This window comes from Gavia stellata, chromosome 1 (genome assembly GCF_030936135.1).
Source record: "Gavia stellata isolate bGavSte3 chromosome 1, bGavSte3.hap2, whole genome shotgun sequence".
Lineage (NCBI taxonomy): Eukaryota > Metazoa > Chordata > Aves > Gaviiformes > Gaviidae > Gavia > Gavia stellata.
In genome coordinates, this window is record NC_082594.1 from 42,028,587 (window position 1) to 42,052,643 (window position 24,057).

Below are 24,057 nucleotides of genomic sequence, written 5' to 3' on the forward strand. Positions count from 1 at the left end.
GCACTAAATGGAATTGCTTACATTGTATCATACTGGCTACAGGCTCACACAATACATTATACATGAAACTGATTCACATTATGCTTAGCTAACCAAAGACTTTAATCTTGAAGTGTTGAGCGTAAAATGCTATCATTCTTCACTGAACTGGCTCTGGTCACTTGATCATTTTGTACCTGGGATTGCCTCTTACAGGCTGTTATTATTAAAGCAAAATGGGTTTTCCTCTCCTGCAGTTCTACCATTTTCTATGGAGAGCCGATTCATATGCTAATGAACGAGCTCTTTTACTTCATGCCATCACACTGCAACACTGGAACCTGACCTATGGTGCACCTATAGCATGTCCCCTTCAGTCCAGCATAGTGAAAAAATGCATTATAAACATTCGCTTGTGTGTTCAAATAGCAGGTTATGTGCTGGCTGTTTAGCAATCCTTAATATTATTCCTGGAGTTCTTGTTTCTTAAATGTTGCTTAAATCATTAGCAAATACAACCTTGGTCTCATCTGCAATAGGAATTGTTCAAGGCCAAGTTGCCAGTTCTGCCAAGATCTTTCCCAGACATTTGCTCTGCTCAAACTAGCACTGGCATTGCTCTGTCCTTGACTCCAGCTTCTGCCACAATTTGGTCTCAGGGTAACCTCAGGAAATCTAGTTCTTACAAGAAGTACCAGTGCCAGAAAGTGATGCTGATCTTCCCGACCCCAAAAAACTTCAGGGAATCTATGAAGACAAGAGAGGAGAATGCCACAAAGGTGGGAGCAGCATACGGAGAGGATTGTGGAGCCTGTGTTTTCTGCATATCCTTACAAGCATGTTTCTCTGCTTTTGTCCAGACTTTATACACATGATGGTTTGGATTTCAGGACCTTGCTTCAGAGTTTCCTTCTCTTCTTGGGTGTAGGGAATGAACCTGGAGTCTTTATTTACGTAAGTAGTTCAAATGAAGTCAATAAAAATATTTTGTGCAATGTAAACCATACATAACTATAGCATTTCAAAAAGCCAGGTAATTGAATTATAAATTGTTTTTATTTATTATGCTCATTTTTATAATTTAAAAATGTATTTAATTGTTTTTCAGACTGGTTGTGAGAGCTCTAGGAAAAGAAAAACACTTAAGGAAACAGTTCAGGACTATATATTAATCTGTACTCTTAAATAAACAACAATAGCTAAGTCAGTTAATGATGAATAATTTAAGGCAATCGAGTTGCTGAGATGCGGCAATAGTTGCAGAATCGGGCCCTTTTAATGTGTCTTTCTTCAGGAAAATAAACTCAGTCCCTGGATAATCAAATCATGAAAGGGGCAGGTGATGACCTTTATTCCATTTGAATGGCAGAACTAAATTTAACTGAATTTGCCATTTTTTTTTGACTGACAAAGATTGCAAATGTCAGTTCATGGCTCTGAAGGGTCTACAAATGCACAAGCTGAAAACTGGCATTTTGCAGTGCCAGTGTTTAATCCCTGTCACTGTACAATACAGCAAGGTGCCGAACTCGCATTAATTATTGCTGTTTATTTAAAGGTACAGATTAATGTACAGACTTGAATTGTTCGCTTGAAAGTGTTGGGTTTTTTTCTCCTTCACAGGGCTTTAGTAACTATTTAGCAAGACAATAAAAATCAATTTGGATATAGCAAAAAGAATAATAAACAAGTGCCATTTAAAATGCAATTATTGGACCACTTAAAAGAGATGTAATAGCATGTGGCACAAAAACAAAAAAAAATGTTTTATTCTTCACTACCCTCTTGTTATTTATTATGATGAAAGTAGCTGATGAATCAGAATACAGAATCAGATTCCAACCAGTGTGCTTTTGTGTAAGGTGAAAATATTCCAAGACCTGCAAATAACCTGATGTCTTATTGATGCTTTATTGTTTAAAAATGGGAGAAGGAAAAAGACAGGAAAAGAAAGGGAGTCTAAAGGTTTTCAGACAAAACAATATCTCAAGAAAGCTTTACTAAAGCATTTTCATTTCCATCAAAACAGTAATGTAAATCTGATTGATGGAGTTATGCTGATGCAATGTTGACAGGATCAGAATGAGACCCAAAGCATGGAATGAGCCCTCCTTCAGGCATTTACTTTGTTTTTCTGCTTTCAACTTCTGACCTGCTCCTTGGTTGCACAGAAAATAGAAAATAGTCAATTTAAATCAATATATATACTCACACTAACTTGCGTTAGTGAGATTGGCATCTTTACATCCAGATTTGAACATAAATATCTTCTGTTTTTCAGTCCTACTCTGATGTCAGTCATGCCTCACCATTTACAAAAGGTTACTAAGGTAGTGAAGCTTGATTAAACGCTATGTCCTCTGGGGGAAAAAATACTTCTTTGACATAGACTTGGCTTCATTCTTTAAATTACAGATAGGCAGGCAGACAGATGACTAATTTCTGTTTAAAAGCATCGTGCTGTTATGATCGCTTCTTATTTCTAACACTTTTGCTTTTCTTAACATTCTGGTTAAACCAAGGGACCTGAATTTTTGAGGTTTTATCTTTTGGGGGCAGTATGTTTTGCAATATGATGGTAGAAATATTGCAACAGCTACACCCTTTCATTGAGAGGATTATGCCCATCTACTTACCATGCATATGCACTGAAGGGAAGAAGGCAGATGCCTGAACCGCATCCCTTTTCCGTGCCCCAGTGGCATGGCTGTGACTCTCAAAGAACCTTTGTTCTTCAGGGCTCGAGAGCCAAAAAAGAGAAGATGTGTGTCTTCCTCCTATGGGCAGCAGTACTCTGACTTTGTACGTGCCACCATGTTCTGGGGAAGTACTTTGATGTAATCTTGGCTTTCTGGAAGCTAATTCCTTCAGGAGCTCCTCTTGATGTGGAAGCCAGAATTCTGCGGAGTGCACATGCAGAACTGAGCCCGAAAGAAAGGAATAATCCAAATGAAATTACTCTCAGTAAAACAATGGGGCAAAATTACAGGTCTGTGTTTGGTATGCATTCAGGAAATAGGAAATGTCACCAAATATCTTCGTATTCATTTACATTCTGTTCAGTATCCTAAAAATATTTAGATTCTGGGCAAGAGAAAAAAGATATAAAAGACACTAAATCCACAATTTGACTTCTCCATAGATTTTCACTGTTCCATTCAGTGGCTTATTGGCCAGGTTCCCTCATAGGCCAAAGTTATTCAAAGTCTTAAAGTAAATAAGTAAGTTATAATGTAAGGAAAGTAAAAATATACAGGTAATGGGGCAATACTTTCTCTTCATGGGAACTTACTGGGCATTCATAGTCAGAAAATAGTTTAGGGGAAGAATAAGACAGAGAGTTTCATTGGTTTTCCTTTTTTACTACTAATAAATCACTGCTTCTGCCTCCCATGTTGACAAGCAGCACATGTTTCACCACAAACTCCGTCAAAGTTAGTCATTTTGTCCTCTTCCTTATCAATGTTTCTGTCGCTCTGAGGACGACATGCCTCAGGAAATAAGTAAGCACCTATCTATAGGGGCATCACTCAGTCATGCTTAGACAATTATCACAGCAAAACACACCTCAGACTGATCAATAATTGCTTTCCTTGTCAAATTTCTGGATGTCACAAGCAACACCAAAGAGAGGGATCAGACCAGAGCAAAGCCTTGTCTAGACAGGTAGATTAGATTGCCTTTGGTTGTAACAGAGGCAGGAGGGTGCTGCAGTGGTCCACAGCAAAGCCTAACAGGGCACTGGTCTCCGTCTGCCCAGCAACTGGGCTTGGGCAGATTTGGGTTGTGTGAGCAAGGAAAATCCCCCCTCCCGGGGAGAACACCTTAGAATCAGAAAAAAAGCATATTAGGAATCGCTTGGAAGTGTCATAGTTTTTCTTCTGGCAAAGTTTGTTCTGACATATGCCAGAAAGTTGTTATTTTCACATGTATTTACAGGGATCAGTGCCTAGATTCCCTTTCATATCTCTGTCTTTCCCCTTTATCTTTCTAAAGCTTGGATAGACTGAAGGCCTTCTGGCTGATTAGCTTATACCCTTGCTTGCAAACCTCAGGCCTGCAATAAGGAGAGGATACTTGTTTCCAAGATACGACATTTTGGAATACAGTAACTCAAGTTTATTCAGAGACCTATTTAGGCATTCTTTTTCTGCTCAGATGAAATGCATGTGATGCTAGGAGAAGACACATGAAGGCGTAATACAAAATGGTAAGTTTATCTCATGTCTGTAATTGGGAGGTCTTTTACTTTCAGGCATTACGAAGTATGTCAGTCACTGTAAAACCAGATCCACCATGCCTATGCTATTATCATACCAGTGAGGAATAGTAATTGCAAAGCCCTTTTATTCCCACTGCTGCACTGCTGTCAATCCCCCCAAAATACCTGCGCAATTTAGTAAATTTTATATACGGAACACCAGTCATTTCAAAGGTGAACTTCAGCTATTGCTTGGCTTACATTACTGTTCAGCTGACTCTTGACTGAGAAATGGAGGGAATCTTATTGAAGAGGATTTTTTTCTTACAACGTGAATGCCAGAGGACTTCAGGGTATATGATGAGAGTAGCCAGTTGTATTCAGCACAATAATACGCTGTTCATTATTGACAGAAATAAGAATTTTTTTAATCCAGAAACTATGAAAGTCTTATTAACATGATTACATTTAAGTGAATGAACAGACTGTCCCTGCTAGCCCTAGAAACACATATTTTTTACAGATGATATAGCAGGAATCTTTCTCTGTGCACATACCTACACTACTACAAGAGAACCAGCGGAGTTGTGAGCCTTCAATTTTTTTCCCCATTAAGTATTTGGCCTTGAATCTAAGTCTTTGAACAAGAGTGAAAATCTCCATTCCTTTGATAAAAGTGTTTGTTACCTCACTTTGGTCTGTAATGGGTCAGTGCCGTATACTTTCTCTATGCAACAGCTACCAGGTATTCCTCAGCTAGCCCCATCCATCACTTGGAAGCATTTAATCTCATATATTGGGTTTGCATGGCAAGGTTTTCGTAGCGAGGGAGCTACAGGCATGACTTCTGTAGGAAGCTGCTAGAAGCTTCCCCTGTGTCTGATAGAGCCAATGCCAGCTGGCTCCAAGACAGACCTGCCGCTGGCCAAGGCTGAGCCAGTCAGCGACAGTGGTAGCACCTCTGGGATAACATAGTTAAGAAGGGGGAAAAGATGCTGTGCAACAGCAATTGCAGCCAGAGAGAGGAGCGAGAATATGTGAGAGAAACAACTCTGCAGACACCAAGGTCAGTGAAGAAGAAGGAGGGGGAGGAGGTGCTCCAGGCACCGGAGCAGAGATTCCCCTGCAGCCCGTGGTGAAGACCATGGTGAGGCAGGCTGTCCCCCTGCAGCCCATGGAGGTCCACGGTGGAGCAGATATCCACCTGCAGCCCGTGGAGAACCCCATGCCAGAGCAGGTGGATGTCTGAAGGAGGCTGCAACTCCGTGGGAAGCTCATGCTGGAGCAGGTTCCTGGCAGGACCTGTGGACCCATGCAGAAAGAGGAGCCCATGCTGGAGCAGGTTTTCTGGCAGGACTTGTGACCCTGTGGGGGATTCATGCTGGAGCAGTCTGTTCCTGAAGGACTGCACCCCGTGGAAAGGACCCACGTTGGAGCAGTTTGTGAAGAACTGTAGCCCATGGGAAGGACCCGCGTTGGAGAAGTTTGTGGAGGACTGTTTCCCGTGGGAGGGATCCCATGCTGGAGCAGGGGAAGACTGTGATGAGTCCTCCCACTGAGGAGGAAAGAGCGGCAGAGACAACATGTGATGAACTGACTGCAACCCCCATTCTCCATCCCCCTGTGCCACTGGGGAGGAGGTAGAGAAATGGGGAGTAAAGTTAAGCCCAGGAAGAAGGGACGGGTGAGGGGAAGGTGTTTTTAAGATTTGGTTTTATTTCTCATTATCCTACTCTGATTTGATTCGTATTAAATTAAACTAATTTGCCAAAGTTGAGTCTGTTTTGCCCGTGACGGTAATTAGTGAGTGATCTCTCCCTGTCCTTATCTCAACCCACAAGCCTTTCATTATATTTTCTCTCCCCTGTCCAGCTGAGGAGGGGAGTGATAAGAGTGGCTTGGTGGGCACCTGGCATCCAGCCAGGGTCAACCGACCACATCTACAGTGTCATAATGTAAAAGCCAAAGCTTTTGCCAGTTTGGCATTCTTTGAAAGCGACACGTCTATGACTGAAGAGTAATCACTCTTTTTTTTTTATATTAAATGGATGTAAGCTTCCAATCAGGCTACAGAAGCTGAGCCTAATTGGTTCTCAGAAGCTCATATGTTTCAGTTTTCCTAAAAATGGGGGAAAAATGTAAATTGGTCTTGAATCTGAAATATGCTCTTCCTGAATATAAGCTTTAAGACACTTGGAACTCATTTCATAATCAGGAGCTGCATGTCTTAGTAGTATTAAGAGGAAGTAATGCTGAAAACCCAGATTGTCCCCACAAAATACAGACATGAGCCTCATTTTCATAATTCTTTCTTTAATTGTATGAAGCTAGCATTAAAAATGATTTATGTCAGTGTTCCCACATAGCCTAAGACAGCTCTGGTTTAAAGTATACTGTCACAAACTCTGTTCTCATTAACACTGATACTGCTTGGTCTGATGTGAAGTAGATCTTACATAATACTGTACGACCACTGAGAAGATACGTGGTTAAAAAACCCAAAGCTTCAAAACACAGATCTAAAAAGATCTGAGTTGTCTAAAGTAAGATAGGAACAGAATATAGGCATCTGCCTTGTAATGCAGTCCTGAAAGCCTAAACTTAAATGTCGTCAAACTGGAGGAAGTTTCTCCCCAGCTTGCTTCAATTTACATAGTTAAAATGTCTGAGAAGCTGAACTTGTACTTTTGTGGCTATTCAGCAGCCTCTTAGTCTTGGCCTGTCTGAGCAATGCATATATCAAGCCCTAGCAGGATCTACAAATAAAATGCTTTTCCTCTTCTCACTGGATAAAACAGTGCATGCCTACAAAATCAAAATTTGTTTAAAACATAGTGCATTTTGGTTTACCTTATTTTTAAGCACAACCATGAAATTTGTGTTTAAATATTTTTAATATTCCTTTAGCCCAGAAGGCACTTACTCAGTTTTTGTCTTTATAGACTCAAAATCACAGCTCCTAATTTCCAGAAGAACATCTTAACTGTGTCTCATGATGGTGCTGTTCACTTTGATAATACGGTTAAAGTCCTGCTGGGATTGGTTTTGTGTGTGTGTGTGCTGACTCCCAAGCATAGTGGATAAGATTGGAGGGAGAGTCTTGGCTTACATCCCCTACTCCATGAACTGTGTGCATCCCTTGCATGAAATAGTCATTGAAGAAAATCCTGCATAGTGTCAGTAAGCCTGATCCTCCAGGAATAACGAACGAGTTGCAGGTTAAGTTACTCTGTTAATGGAAGGGTGGTACATGCTCGAATCACACGGGACAGAGGGAAAAAACCTCTCACCTCTCCTGCTTCCTTGGAGAACTGTCAGGAGTTTCCAGCCTGTGATTCAAGTGCTCTTGGTGGTTCATTTACCACTTCTAAGAGGTCTGTAACAGGTAATTCAAAAGCATTCCTACTAAGAGTTACTTTCAGTTTCCTAAACAGGACTCTCTCCCTCTTTAAGAGAATCTGTAGGGAGGTGCAGATTGAACAGTTGTTCAAAATATTGCTGCAACATGTACAGCAACATGCTCTACATGTGCTTGTGGGTAAATCACCATGGTAGTTGCAGTTCCTTCTTCTCTGACTGGTTTAAAGGAAAGAGTGGCCTCTCATTCATTTTTGAAGGAGAGCACTCTGGAATTTTTCACTCTTCCCATGTGTTCTAGAGGCAATGAAGGTGCCCTTGCGGGGGACAGACAATTTCAGCATGGACATTTCAACCACTAACTGGCTTCCTGGAGCTCAACCTAACCTAATTTACTAACTCAAGTCCTATAAAAATTACCCAGACACTTTCCAAAATTTTATCTACTGTGAACTGTGTTACAAGGAGACATAAGAAGAGTTTCTGGGTTTTTTTGTCAAACAAATGTCAGAGAATATCTTCATTATCCTGACTAAAAAAAAATCTGAATTAGAGAGTAATTAATCCTCCTTGAAGACATTTACATCTAAATAGCAGTAACTGATCTAATGAACTCAAATTTACTGTGCTACAATGAATGTAGATTGTGGAACAAAGAATAGTTGGAAAAAAAGATTAATATTTATACAATGTCATTTTTAAACAAAACCATCCAGAATAATTAAGTATGTGTGTGTATGTAAGAAGCAGTTTCAGTAATTAGGAAGCATTCCTATGGTACCTTTTACAGCTTCGGGTGCAATGAAAACTATTTTAATTATATTTTGAAGAGTGGTCCTTTCTGTTGAAAGAAAAGTACAAGATTTTTGTTTGGTTTTATAGATAAGTATAGAGCTCTTCTTGTTTTCACTGAGACTGCTGAAATCTTGGCCACTGACGTCAAGAGAGCAGGCTTAGGCTCAAACACTACTTGTCAAATGTATTTCGTTCAATTTACAGCTATTTCTTATAAATGCCTGCACATCTTCTAAATGCAGTAAACAGTGTCATCTAGAGGATATTTTTAAGTACTGCAGGTCATTGACAAACCAACATCTTTTCTACAAAGATTTTGACAAGCAAAGTGAAAGCATGAAGCTAGACAGTTGCCATAGTAATTATCCTTTTTTTTTAAATAAAAAAAATATTGAATACAGTCTGCTTTCAGGACATCAGAAAGCCTAATACACTGTCACAACAAAATACTTGGATGCCTCAAAGCTGTTAATTTAATCACAGGCATTTAAAGAAATTAAGCTAACATCCACTATTACCATGAATCTTTGTTTTAGTTCAGTTGAGGTGACAAAATATTATGTAAAATTGCCATAATAGAAAATAAGGGAATAGTTTGTAATATCATGTAGTTTTGACCAGTGGATATTTAAATAATTGCCTTTAGTTATTTGTGCTGAATATAATGTAATTCAAATTGCACTAAGAAATTTATAAAAAATATCTTTAAAATCTAACTAAATCCAGCAGGTAATGATTGTTAACTCATCAAACAATAGACCTATGGTAGGAAATGAACTCTTTGAAAGAACTTAAAAGAGAAGCATGTTTTGAATGTCATCTTACATTGACAACTTGACATTACCTAGAGGTTTCTATTTCCAAACTTAGATGCAGTGAGTGGCAACAATTAACAAAACCTCAACAAAAAACTCAACAGGTGATGAGTTATACAGGTCCTCCTCCCCCTTTTTTATAATTCAGTTCTGCCATTTTCTGGGCTGAAATCTTTATCAGACATTTTTTATTAAAAAAAAAAACAACTAACCAACCAACCTATATGTAAATAACAAATTGCTAGGAAAAGTGTTATTGTTTGCCTTAACCGAAGCTGCATTTTTTTCTGCCTAGACCACAAATGTCTTCACATCCTGCAACACTCTGCTATCCCTGCTTTGTCAAAGAAGGACTTATAAATTTCATGTGTTATCCCACTCCTGCTTGTCACAGTTTCGTATTATTGTGCAGGAATTTAAATATCTAAGTCTGTGTCTAATTTCAGTCATGGGTCAGGCAAGAGTGCAATCTGTATAGAACTTGAGTGCAAAGGGTCCATTAGGATGTAACTTAATATCTGTTTTACAAATGAGCTACATTAAAAACACACCATTGCTTAATGAGTCTATAATGTTAATTGAATTAATTAAAAACTGTAATAAGAAATAAAATCAAACAAGGCAGTTACATGATACAGGAATTTAATTATAACAAAGTTTTAGTAAAGCTGTCAAGTAGTTACAGATAAAATCTTTGACAGGATAATACTGGCTAAAAAGCATTTTTCCTTTTACAGTTCTGTTATAATTAAAGTGACCATCCATTTTGAAGGTTGACATCACTTGCATTCAACATTAAGTTTACATTTATATGGGCAGATATTATGGGAGTAATGTTAGTATTAGAATGGTGACTGAGGTAATTAAAAATGCTACTGCATCCAGTGCATTATTGCCTGACAAAAAAAGTTGCAAACACTTGCATGAATGAAGCTAAAGGAAAGAGGATGCTAGTCAGATGATGCTTTTCCTATTCTAGTGACTCTCTCATAGAGTTTGGTCACAAGGATGATAGGACCATAATCTTCTTTGTGATCAAGTAACAGTAGTAAGAAAAATTAAAATAATAAAAAATGCTATTTCAAATGCATTTGCATAATCAAAAGACCTCGCTTTCTCAGGTAAGGAAGAGACCACAGAACTGATAGCGTACCCAGTTATGAGGGACAAAGGTGGAGGGGATGGGGGAAGCGCCCAGCATCTAGAGCTTCTTCCTGAAGAGACAGTAACCACGGCCCTGCACGGACAGGTGCTTCATCAGGCAGAACTCTGCTGGATTTGGATGTTTGCCTGGTAAATGCATGTATAAGGAGAAAACAAATGGGTTCCTGCAGTTGCACAGAACATTTCTTATTTCATCCACTCTCTTCTATTTTCAGACAGAGGAGCACTGCGAGACTTACTGCTCCCTGTGCAGAACTTGAGAGGCAGCATACGCAATACAGGGTAAGTTTCTGCACAGTAATACTTGTAACATGATCACTAATGTTTCTGCATCTCCAGAGGGTTTTGGTGTAGGAAGACAAGTTGCTCTAGCAGGGTATCTGGGGGTAAAGTGTGAACTCTAATGAAAGAAGTGAAAAAAGCAAACAGCTGGGCTTCCTATCTCAAGATATCTGGAGAAATGGAAACGGTCCATGGGAGTATCAAATAGGAAAATGCGATCCCTCGCAGTAGAATTTTTTTTTTTTATGGTAGCAAAGTAATGCTTTATGCAATTTTACTGTAGAGATGATAGACATTTAGGAAGCACTAGGTAGCAAAAGATGTGGGAGTATTCTGACAAGAAAGGGCTGTAGTCAGGAAGGCCAAGAATGAAGCAGAAACAAAAGCAACAGCAAGAGAGGGGATATAAATTAGAAAACAAAAATATAAAGAGAGCAGTATCTATGTAAGTTTGGTATAACCGAGACAAGATTTTTGATTGGTGGTGATGCAACCATACTTTCAAGCTTAATTACTAGTTCGATTTTCACATTCTGATATTTGATAGAATCATAGAATCATAGTATCATTTAGGTTGGAAAAGACCTTTAAGATCATCAAGTCCAACCATAAATGTGACACTGCCGAAAGTCCATGACTAAACCATGTCCCTAAGCGTCTTATCCACACATCTTTTAAATACCTCCAGGGATGGTGACTCAACCACTTCCCTGGGCAGCCTGTTCCAGTGTCTGACAACCCTTTCCATGATAGTATGACAGTGAAGTTGTACAGTCATCAAGTTGTCAGTGGCCTAATGCCTTGACCTTAGGTGTGCTTAGAGGATGTTATAGTTCAGTGTTAAAGGGACTGCCACAGTGTCTCAGACTGTCCCTACCAAATACTTTCAGTGCTTGCAAAAATAGTTTCTGTGGTCAGTGGAAAAGATCACACAAATACAATTCCCCAAGTGTGAAACTTCAAAGTAAAATTTTTGATGTAACTACTTCCCAAAATGTAACTTTTGCCCAAAATGAGTTTTGTTAGCTCATTACAAATGAATATTTGCATCAAAATGGGTAGGGATGTCCATGAATTATTGCCATGCCTAAATGTCCTATAATCATCTGCACTGCTGCCCTGTTATATGCAATAGTGAGGGGTTGTTTCTGTTCATAGAGAGTTTATTTTTTTGGAGGGAAGCCAGGCATTTCCATTTCCACAAATAGAGATCACTGGTAAAAATACCATAGTCTGCATGAGTTCATTTTCGGGAGAGACATGGTGCAATTTAAAAACCTTGGGAAGGAACAACCCTGCCAAGTAACATTTTTCTCTGCTACACTTCAACAACAAACACTTCTTGCTCCTGTTTTTACTTTCTCAGTAATAGCTAATTACATGCTGTATTGAAAATCCTCCATTGCACCGACAAACAGTTGAGAAACAGCAGGAGTTTATGAAGAAAATACCTGCCCTTACATACCAGTTTATGGAACTGGGAAGCTCTGTTACAGACAGCAATAAAGATGAGGGTAAAGTAGATAGCAAGAACAAGCTTTAGCTGATGGTGTCAGAGGATTGCTGCTGGAACCATCTATTAAATGTGGATTCCTGGTATTGGACTAGATAATCACACTGAATTGATAGGATAGCACAGTCAGCAATGGCAGGAATATGTTTTCTGAAAATTTATGTCAAGGTTGCCTTGGAGCTGTCGGTATCATACCAATATAAGATTTCCTTGTCTGTAGAGATGCATTTTGTCATAAACATCTGGAAACTTACCATTTCTGACTGCTACTGGTCAGTTGTAAACCCATTTGAAACAACTGTCATGTCATACCTAGCACTGGCATCAAGAAAAATGCAGGTCTCAGTAGAAGAGCAAGGAAGGAAGATTTGAGGAGCTGAAAAGCTTCAAATTCTCAAATGGCAGCTTCAGAAGCAGCTTGCACCTTTTTTGTTAACCTATTTTTCTTTTTTTCTTTTTTTTTTAAGGAAAATGCCAGAAAGTTTGGTTTTGTGTTCTTATCTTTTGTCAGGCTATTCTGTATTGGGAACACTTTGGACCGCCACAGATTTATGAACATAAGATGCTTGCATTTCTGCTGTTTGGGTTGGCAATTTTAGAGCATGTTTGCCCATTAATAATTTTCAAACTTTTTAAGTATGGAGATACATTTCAGACCTTCAGGCTTATGCTTGCTTTTCAATGATATGAGGAGCTCTGTTGTATGTGTGTTCTGTCTTCAGTTAGGTGAGACTTAGACAAGCTGAGGCTGTCAACAGTTGGTTGAAAACTGCATACTCCCGCATGTCTTCAAGTCCTCACTGCTGATCACCTAGTTAAGGGAACTTGCTGGAGTACGCTGTGGCTCCCATCTTGTCTATGTGCTCAGATTTCTTTTACAAAAAATACAAAGTGCGGAAGAAGGAAAAAAGTGGAAAAGTTCATCATTTTCTGCTGTGGAGTTGAGCCTGCAGCAGACCCATGCACCCAGAGAGTTATGGTAATCTACAGTGGAAATACTCTGGATTTGTATTCCCACATTCCAGTGGGATTCTTCTTCTGAACATCAGATTCAAAGTTATTTAATAAATGTCATGATCTTCTGCATGGGCCATCTGAAATCTGAAGTCTTTACATAGTTGCATGCAGATTATTTGCAGAAAGAGGCCCTCATGGAACTTTCCTCTGTGTTCATATGGTAAGAAAGCAAACGACAAAAAGAATTCTGAGAGAGAACAAAAGGACAAAACCAAAGCAAACTCAAAAAATGCTGCTTACCAATGCATCCTGTATCACTCCAGGGGGATGGTCTTTGTCACATATATTTACATGTTACAAGTAGAGTTTATTGAAAAGCGGAGAAACATTTGTGCAAAGCCAAAAACATAAATAAATGGTATATTGCAGGGTTTTTTCAGTGCTGCAATGATCAAATTAGAAGAAAAGACGGAAGCAAAACCTACATGTATACATGTAGTTTTAAAAGCAGCTAATTTGGAAAAAGGTTGTTTTTTTTTTTTATTTATTTATTTATTTCCCTTACTCGTCCTTTCTCTTCCTACCCTATTTTTGGCATTGGTTCAATGCACTGAGTGATAGCTCTGTTAGGGTTTATTTTTATATTTGTAACTTTGCACCTATGAAAGCTGGGGAAAGAAGGAATCCTGTAACTTTAAAAAACTGAGTGTTGGAAGAGTGGCAGACTAGAAAAATTACAGGGCTTAATATTTCTCTTGGTGCTTTCACGACTGTTTAAGGAACTGAGGGTCTGGAAGGATGCAAAAGGTGGAAAAAATCCTTCAACATTGCTCATATTATTGTATTAAATTTCAAGGAGCAAGAAAATAAACGAAGGCAAATTGAGGACATTTCAACATTTACATTAGTTACTATCTCCAGATCTTTTAAGGTTTATAATTGAAAAAATTTGTAGGAAAAAAAAAATCTACAGCAATTGTCTTCATTTTTCCAGGTGTTTTTTTGTAGAAAGCCTTGCCTATTTAGACATCTCCCTTTCTCCCATTTATGGTCCGCTTCCTTTCTGGCAGACTGCTGCAGACCTCATTCCAAATTGGTGACGGTGTATTTTTTATCCTTTCCCTTCTGGTGCAGCACATTCAGATGATAAAAAGCCTTATCATGTGAATATGCTCACTGAGTACACGAAACCTAGACATCATACATACAGTTCTCCCCATAGACTGATTGGTGCCATGCTTTAGGTTACAGGTTTCATAGTTTCCTGTGAGGTACATTTTCTAGTGCAGCATCATATGCTGTCCGAGGTGTATTTCACAGCTTTTTGTAATTCCATTTTATCTCAGCATTTTATCAGGTATAATGCATAGCATTTTTAACAGCAAACTCTTGCTGGGAACATTTTACAGCATAAACTTGCATATGTATGAAAATATATACAAATGGCAGGGCACGGATGAGGCAGGAGGTAGAGAATATTTTTAACCTCTAACATTCTCGACACTTGGTGCAAAACTCTATTTATTTTATAATGGAATTTGTACATGTCTCCCGAGGATAAAAAAGAATGGAATTTAAGGCACAGAAAGTGTCATATTTTGGCTCTAATATTACAAGGCAGAGACACCTTGCTGTTTGTGCCAGTACAGATAACTACGTTCTTTTATCACCTTAGAAGGAATCCTTCTGAGTAATGAAAATCCTCAGTACCTTCCTGATCTGTTCTTCTTAAACAAGCAAGTTCTCTGTTTCCTGGCTACACGGGTGAATGGCATTTTACGATGTAAGAATTGTAGGAGAAATTCGCATAGGATTAGTTGCTTGTCCTCCAATAATCTCTTAAATTCTTTTAGCCTTTCCTACCGTTCACCACCCTGTCACTGTGACATGTTAAACAGCCTGAGTTATTTGTTTGTTCACAGTTTCTGTGCGCAGTGTGTTTTGTTGAAAGGCTGCGCCGGACAGCAAGGTCAAAAGCTGCTGCATTGTTTTGTCCTGGATTTTGCACTCTCTGAAGGGAGAGAGGGAGGTGGTGTTTTCTCTGAGAGCACGCTTAGACGCTTTGCTGGAAAACCTTTGGCAAGCGCAGGGTGGAGCGGGCAGGGACCCTGCAGCTGGCATGCGAGCCAGGGAGAAAACAGAGAGCACAGACACAGAGGTGACAGGAAGGAAACTTTCTCAGACAGTCAAAGGGCGTCTGCTGCAATCCACGGTGAAAACTGCTGGGTGGAGAACAAGGTCAGAAGGAAGGACGGACACAGTGGATGGGGAGAGATTTGTTTTCAAATGGTTTAAGCTGTTTCCCCCACAAAATCTTATTTTTCTCTATTGTAAAAGTTACCTTGTCCTACCCTGTGACCTAATGAACGATTATTTTTAACACTCAAAGCCCTATTTTGTGGTTTGATGTAAGGAATAATGTCAGTACAACTACGTCATGGCTCTGGCTGACTCAGTGTCACATCACACTCACCAGCAATTTGCACAACGAACAGCCTCTCAGCTACAGGACAAGAAGAAAAACTTATTGCATTGCCAGTCTACATCCAGAAGAACTGAGGTGGAAAAAGACTTAGTGTCGGTACGGTTTCCCAAAACAGGGAAGGGGATATGAAGGTAACATTTCTGAACTGAATGTAGGGGAGAGTATTTCTTCTCTAGTGCCAAGTCAGCTGCTGCTAGGAGCTTATTAACCTCTGTGTATGACCATTGAGGAATGAATTCCTATCAGTTTACAAGGCATAGAAAATGTTATAAGGCAGAAGATGGAAAAAGACATGATAGGACAAACTGAGAGCAGTCTGAAGGGCACATCTTTTTATTAAGTCTGCTGAACATTGCCTTCTGTAATAGCAGGATGCAGAACTTTTCAGGTTTTGTAAATAACTCAGTGTTTCCCCCACTACAGTAAATATACAGCATATGTTTAAGACTGGGCCTTAGACTTTAAAAACCTTACCCCGCATTCCCTGGTTTCCTACAGGTGTGTGCTCTCAAGCACAAACACCTTTACTAATTATATACTAATAACATGACACTGACATAAATTTTGTCCAACCATTCCTAATTGCCATTGGAAAGTTAGAAATGTGAATAAAAGTGCAAATACCCTTGTAAAAGCAAAAGGAAGTCAGTCAGTTGCTGGTCACAAAAATGCGGCTGATAGGAAAGAAAAGTACTGCCTTTCAGTAACTTTGCCCTCCCAAAGTTAAGTATAACCAGTTAGATAATGACTATGCTAACATTATTCTAATTTGAATGTGATTTTTGTAAATGTTGGAGGAAACCACATGGGAAATAACTGCAGAAACTTAGACAAAAGAGAATGAGGTCCATGTTGATACATCCTTCTGAAAAGTCCAAAACAGATGGATAAGATAATCTATTCCATTGCAGTTCTGGTCTGAGATAAAGTATCTATGCATCATCTTACTGTGTGCATCTAGTAATGTTGTCTTCTTTCCTGACTTCAACATATTTTTTTTCTACAGCCCCCTCTTTACCACTCTTATTGTGGAGATGTGTGTGTTTGTAAGGGATTCCTCAAGGAAACAAGTCAGATGATTGATAACTCAAAGCATGAAGGATTTCTTCTGCTTGAGTATGATAAGTGATGGTCTCAAAAGGACTTTTCTACTGACTGCCAGACGACTGAATAGACCCTTGCCATGATCTTGGGGGCTGCAGAGAAGAACAGGTAGGTGCAACCTGCACAGGTTTTTCCTTCCACTGGGTATACCAAAAAATAATATTTTCTTGTAGCCAACCTTTGGACCTTGAATTCAAGAAGAAACATACCAAAGTCTTACAGGTTTCCAAGAAAGGAGTTAGGAAGAAAGTCCATAGGTTGACTAGACTGTAAACTGAATTGATGTGCGTGTATGTACTTCGGTGACTTGTGTGCATCCCATTTGTCATAACTTTAGTTCTTCTTTGCACAGGTTTAACTTTTTCAGTGTCTAGTTATCTCAGATGATTTTCATTTTTTTGCAGAAATTATTATACATTTCCATTTTTTGTACTTTGGAAAGAACGCCTTTTAAAAATATTTTGCTGGTACATTAAAAATAAATCACTTTTCACAAAGTATTATTACATAAAACTTAAGTAAAATAGTGCAAGTTCAGTTTGATAAAAATGAAGATAAAAACAAGAGAAAGAAGCTCTTTTCTTCAGTATCAAAAAAACAGGATAGCCTATGTGATAGTTTCGTAGTGTTCTGGAGATGTCTCTCACCTCTGTCAACTGAGCCATGGTGATGTTTTCACAGATAACATGAAAACATGTTATCACTGAGTAATTTCTGACCTTATTCAAAGATATCTCTTTCTTTACTTTAGTCATCAAAAAGCTCTGTGCGCTGTTGTGCAACGCCCTTGGTGCAGACAAAACTTTGTTGCTGGTGAGCTGAATCTCCAGCACAACAGTAGGTAGCTACTGATCAATAGCAACTGAAGGTGACACGTTTCCAGAAGACGCCAGCTGTGAGCTTCTGAACTCTCTGGAGAACACAGAGTTTGGCATGAGAGACACCCAGAATCTTAAACAGCCTTTTTTATCCCCTGATTCCGTAGTTATTACTGATCCATGCAGCTCTGAAAGCGCTCTCTTTTTCCACCAAGCAGTGCTTGCTTTATGAACGTCAAAATGACAGTTTAAAAGGTGGATATGATCCAAGCAGCAATCACATTCTCCTCCACAGTTCCCAGCTCTTGTGCCAAAGCTATTGTTTCTATCATTAGCCTTATTAGTAGTCTAACTTAATTAGCTAAATGACATTATTTAATGGCAAGTTCTCCAGCACATCTCTGCTAACCATTGCATATTTAATATGGATTTTATTCATGTAGATAGGCTGGCAGGAGGACAGAAAAGGAAGTCCAACAGAGGGGCCCTTCCTACCCAAAATATTTAACCAATGGGAATGCAAAATGAAAGGAGAAGGACTGTTTCCTATGGTGGATTTCATTATAGTCTTTATTCTTGAGGCACAAGACTTAATTGCTGTCAAGAAAAGCATTAAGATGGCAGATAGGCAACAGGTGATGTATTGAGTGAAACATGGTTTCCAAGTGTTCTTGCCTACACACAGAGGGAGCATCTGTCAGCTACCTCTTTCCGTTCCCTTACTTATTCCATAGAAGAGCAACTCCCCAGTATTGTCTAGACAGTTTTAGGAGCGGCTTCTTTCACATGCTCCCCCTAGAAATCTTTTTCATAGGGGAAATAAGAAGAACAAGGCTCCAGAGAGAAAATTAATTGATTCTCCTAAGAATAGCACAGCATGCAAAGTACCATTTAGTATGAGATTGCCCAACATATGGCAGTGGCTGACCACTACAGGATTTTATTGTATTTAGTGCCAGTGCCATTGCAGTAGCATCCAATGCTTGATAGCTATCAAAGGGCTGTTTATATACTTCGCTACAGTACTTTGATGGATATTGTGCCTTGGCTTTCATTTCCCTGCACTGCTTTTTAATATAACTTGTAATCCTGTGAGATCGACTCAGAGGAGCTTTATGTAAAAGCATCTTCAAGTTCCTTCACTGCGTATTTAACTGTTGCTTCCTTATGCAGAGGGTAACTTTCCTAGATTTTTCTATCCGGATGTGCCTCAAAAACCAGAGTAATGGCCCTTTAATAGTTTCCTCAGAAAAAAATCTAACCCCCTTGCTGCCAAAAGATACAGGGATTTTTTTAAAGTCCTGTTAAGCATAAACTGTGTGTAGATCATCCCTGGCATATTGGTAGGGGTGTGACCAGATGTATATATCCCACTGCAGAAATGGAAGAGAAACTGAATTTCAGAAAAGAAACTAGGAGGAAACACACCTGGCTATGGACCACCGGGAATTGTCACATAGGTCACAGTCCACTTTCTCATGGTTGTGGTATCCACAGAAAAGAAGGGGTCAGAAACCACAACTCAGATGAATTGTTTTAGACATCTGTGGTTTGTGGCCTGGTCATCCTGTGAAAGGACTTGCTATTTCATTGCATCAAACTTTTTGCAGGCATATAAGAATTCAATTCACAATATCCAGTCAAGGCCTCTCACATGCTGAATGCCCGCCCAATGTGCTAAAACAATCAACTGAAGGACCAGAAGCATCTAAAACTATAATGCAGGACAGTGACTGTGCAGGAAAGACTGAGGATGCTTCTAAAGTCCCTTTGGTGGGACTCTGTTGGACTCAGATGAGACTGTTTTAATAGGAAACCCTTAATGGTCAGATCTCAAATGTTCTAATGCTTTGTCTCCACGCTTTGTCTTCGTACCTCATAAATAGTTGAAGAATTCTTCATTTTTGCAGCTGTTATTGTAATTAGCAAGCTAAATTACTTCTGCTTTTAAAACCGTGAATCACAGTCAACTGCTTAACGTTACTGCTGTAAACATGTGTTTTATTGACACCTTAAACCCTTTCATTGTGAGACTGCCTTTTCTTTCCTTGCATATAGCTCTGTTAATAACAGTCCTGTGTCCCTACCCAAATAAGTGGCTCATCAAGCATCTCTCAACCTAGCTGACACAGTTAGTGATCAGTGGTTTTGAAAGTAATTTTCCTCATACATTTGTTCATGTGTTAAGGGCCTAATTTAGCCTGCCTGCTTTCTAAAACTGTGGCGGTAGTTCACCCTGAAACTTCACAATATGTTTTGCTGTGTTCAGGGGAGTAAAAAAAATAAATCAGTTGCCAACAATTTCTCTCATCTCAGAGATTCTTTTCCACTACTAGTGCTGAACAGTTATGTAAATTTTTTTTACAAAAAGAGGAAATCTGCTGCATTTCACCTATGGGTGATTGCATTTCATTAGTATCTGGACTCATTCCTTTGTTTATAAAGGAGTTTGGGTTCTTTGATATGAATGAAACATAGATAAAAGTAATGGTGGTTGTTGTTACTGAATCAAATACATTCCTGGTGAAACTCCACTGGTTTTATCACATTTCAACAGGGTGAATTTAATCTAATACTTTGAAAACTATTATTACCTAGAGAAGGATTGGAAATAAAGTGGTTTAGTATTTACAAATATTGTGTATTGGTCACTGATAAAAAGGAAGCATATTGTGCACAGCTATGACATTTCACTTACCTCTCCATGTGCATGTGAGATCATCAGAAATGGATACCTTGAATCTGTACCTAACTGTAATTATAGTATAGTAATGTGTTGAAATTCAGATGCTGTGTTGGATATACACGCAGCATGATTTTCTTCTTTCCCAGGTCACCAGGGAGATTGATAGGGATCCAGAGAAGAATTTAAGTGCTGCAATATCTAACTTCTAAGAGCTCTGCAAACTGTATCTTGTCCTTTTTCAATGCATGAGGAAAGTGAGGTGTCACAGAAACTTGCAAGCTGAACAGGGATTCACATGAAATAGTCAAGCTCTTTGAAAATACTGAGGATAGAGAAGGGTAGGACCTCAACCCCTTCCTCAAGAAGACATAATTATTTCTCTGACACAAGAATTCTCTTATATAAGAGCTTGAGACACTTCTTTTACACACTGCTACCCAAAACCTGACAAATAAATACTGAACAACAAGAAAGCCTGACAAGTCTGAGCCACTCTCAATATAGTAATAGAGTACTCATCTCAAAGGAGGCTGAGGTTAGAGGTGAGGATTCAGTTCTCAGAATCTCTGTCCTAGGAGACTACTAAGATATGAGATAAAAGCATTTTGTGTGATGCTGTTCAAACATATAAGAAAGTTGACCACACTGGAAGTCCCTGGTGAGATCAGCCATTTAACAGCCTTACCAGGACATAGGCACAAAGCAGTGTATTATGGAGATCATTGGACAGGGAATAAAGTGTCTTCAGTTGCCTATAGATGTAGGTGGCAGTCCAGCAAGGCTTCTGAGCAACGTAGTAAAGCCACAATGTTGGCGCTTGGTGTGCAAGGTCCTTTGAAGATGTAGCCTAGTGTGACAGTAACATAGTCACAGTACTTCCAGCACTAAAATATGTTTATGGTAGATCACTAGTATACAGTCTAAATCTGTTGTGAATTCTTCAGCACTGCAGGCTACATTTTTTCTTAAAGTTTTCAGATTACAGAAGCGTCCAGTGTAAGCTGTTGTCCTGTCATTAACGTTACACATCAGGGTATGGACAGCCTCAGTTTAAGACTTCTTGTTTACTAAAAAGATGAAAAGGTGCTTGTCATAACTGTAAGTAGCTGACTGTGATCCAAGCAGCACTGACAATAAGAATTTCTTATTCTCTTCCTATTTTATCTGCATTTAAGCAGAATGAAGAAGAAATTTAAAGAGTGTACGAGACTCTCAGAAGTCCATGTAGCTTGTTGAAAGATTAAGAAGAAATATGTAGCAATATTTGAGAAATGGCTCATACCTCCTGGAACAAAGCTTTCCCTTTTGGTAAAAACCGTTTCTGTTTTCCTATTGGATTCCTACTGGAGCTGTCAGAAACATGAATTAAAAATATAGACATATTTTAGAATAAAAGGCATATTCTTAGTAAGGTTTATGCTGCTCTTAGATCCCTCTGTCTTCTCAAAGATATTTAGTTTCTTTCTTCACCTGAAAAATATCAGAATGAACAGCAACAAAAATGGTAACAAGAAAGAAATAAATACATAACAAAATATGAGCAAGAAAGAATTGCAATGCCTCTGCAAAGGCTAGTATTTCAATTACTTTTTGGAGTGTTTTGGGATCCCTGTAAAATTCTGCAGTTTCTGAAAGAAAGAGTTATCATTGCTGAAAGTTGCAACACAATTTCTAAATGCCTAAAGAAAAAACCAACATGGAAATCTCATTAAGGAATAAAACTGTTTAAATATTCGGTCTGCACAAATTGTCCCCGCTCATTCCGTTATTGGTCAAGCTCTATATGGAGGAAATGTCAGTGCTGAAGGTGTCAAATAATCTACATTTATGCAGATATTTCATTTATCACTACACAAATATTCAGACATTTAAATGGCAAAGAACTATAGGAAACAATGTACCAAATTTGTGTGTCGTAAAATGGTGCTGTTGAGCTCAGTGAAACTTCCAGGTGTAAATAGTGTTAGAATTTCCATACCTTTGTCTTTGGATGTCACCAGCAGGGAAATTGATTTCTTTTTTAATTCTTAGGGGACCCTTCCAGCCATTAGACAGAACTGCTAGACAGATCAAGAAGAAGCTGCAAATGGGATTTTTCTGTAGCTTTGGTGTTACTGAAAATGGGACATAACTGCCAAAACTATTGCTTGTGTTGTGGAACAAATTCTCTCCTGATGTAAAATGACACAATTCCATTGACTCCAATGATGTTACACCCAGTTTATGCCAGGAGAATATTTAGCTCTTTATCCATTTATCTATAAGCTGGTTGCTGTGACTTAATTTCAAATGAATTATGTTACTGTTCTTGGTCTGTGCTGCCCTTGCAGCACTTTATTACTTAGAAGGCTAGTTCAGCAGAAATAAATAAATATGTGATTTGCAGTCTCAGCAAACGTCCTAGCCAGGAACAATGGCCTCTCTGCAGTGTTCCAGACTAATTGCCCCCAATTTTCTGTTCTAACCTTCATACCCAATTCATTCCCTTCTTGCACTATTCTCCTTACTCTTTTTCTACCCGATCCTCACATTCAGATTTTCTCCAGTGTCAGCAAGTCTTTAACCACCAGCTCTTATGTATTCAAATTCCTTTAAAGAATAACTTCCTCTACAGTTATCGTAAGAGACGTGTATTACATTTAAGAAAGTACATTATTTAAGAAAAGAATATACTTTAAATCTTTCCCTTTTAAGCTCTCGCCCTGAATTTTTGTGTTTGATAGTATACCCTAGCATTTATGGTAACAAATACTGTAATTATAATTGTGTCCTGTGCTTACTAGTACATCATCATCCAATGTTTTTCTAATTTCATAGTCAAAACCTGCCATCAAATATTATAAGCAGTTTAACTGACATTCATAGAAGTAGGAAGATTTTTAAGCTTATTTTAAGGCTGATTGGCAGCAACTTTCTGTTCAAAAACTGAATGCAGTAGCAATAAGTTAATGACAAGCATTAATAAAATCGTGCTTGAGGTCATTGCTTAGATACTAAGGACCTTTTGATGATTAGAGAACGTATCTGAAAATTGTTCTGGGCACCTACTTAACAGCCTGTGACTTTGGAAGGCATTAATCCAGAACATTGGCTTCATTTTCTCATTAAGCCTTCTCCATTATAGGAGGTTGTTTGTGAGGCCTGTTGGAATCAGTGGTGCACAGGAAGGATGAAATTAAAGAAACTGGCCTGAGTGAAATAAGTAGTTCCCAGCTACTTACTTTGGGGGACACCTGCTGAATTTAATAGAATTGGTTTCCACAGTCCAGCTGCATTTCTGCTGAGTAGTTCAGCCAGGTGTGGAGCCTGAGTCTATGACCTTTGTGTGCTTATCCGCTATGAAAGACCATGGATCATTCTGTTGAATACAGTGTGTAGATAAAAAGTAAAAGAAAGATTCATGAAAGCCATGATATCTGTAAAATGGAAATGTTATGTTGTTGAATTCTTTTATTAAGTCTGGTGAAGAAAAAAGCACATTTTACATATTAGTGCATGTTTTCAGTTGGGTAAATATTCCTGACTGGACTTGTCTCTATCTGTGCTATGCTGAAAGTTAAAAGCTAAGCTATCTAATGTTGATATGTTTTCCAAATATATCCTTTATCCTTCTTTCCCTTCAGGTTTCTCCATCTTACTGTTCAGCTTCTGCAACAGTCTGGACTGGGGGAATTGTATGCTCAGTTCCTACCTTTTAGATCATATCTCTGTCTTTATTATTGCACCATTAAAATAACTATACTATATCCCACTTGTGACTTATCTGACCTGGCGTTGTGCTTCTAGTGTCCCCTGTGGACACTTAAAAAGAACCATTACGAAACAAGATTATCGCTGTGGAAAATTTTACTCCTAGTCTCATTTAGTTAGCATTAATATAACTTCTGATAAACTCCAGCAT